Here is a 343-nt window from a genome sequence, read left to right on the forward strand (position 1 = left end):
ATGCACGTTTTCAATCACCAGTTGCACGGAGGATTAATAGCAATCTGCATCCATCGTGATTTCTTAAAGTGTGTAAAAAGCACCCAAGGACGGCCCTGACAGAGAGAGGGCCGTAGTGGGGCACTCCCCTAGCGGGCTATATCAATAGAATGACGGGTAAAAGTATTTAAAAACCCTTTTATAATTTTTGGGTTACCAGATGCACGTTTTCAATCACCAGTGTGCACGGAGGAAAATGAGCATTTGCATCCATAGTCATGTTTTAAACCGTCCATAAAGCACCCAGGGCCGGCCCCGGCAGAGAGAGAAAAAAGAGGGGAAAAGTGTTGAAAAAAAAAAAAAA

Source organism: Oncorhynchus mykiss, unplaced genomic scaffold (genome assembly GCF_013265735.2).
Source record: "Oncorhynchus mykiss isolate Arlee unplaced genomic scaffold, USDA_OmykA_1.1 un_scaffold_528, whole genome shotgun sequence".
In the NCBI taxonomy this organism is placed as follows: domain Eukaryota; kingdom Metazoa; phylum Chordata; class Actinopteri; order Salmoniformes; family Salmonidae; genus Oncorhynchus; species Oncorhynchus mykiss.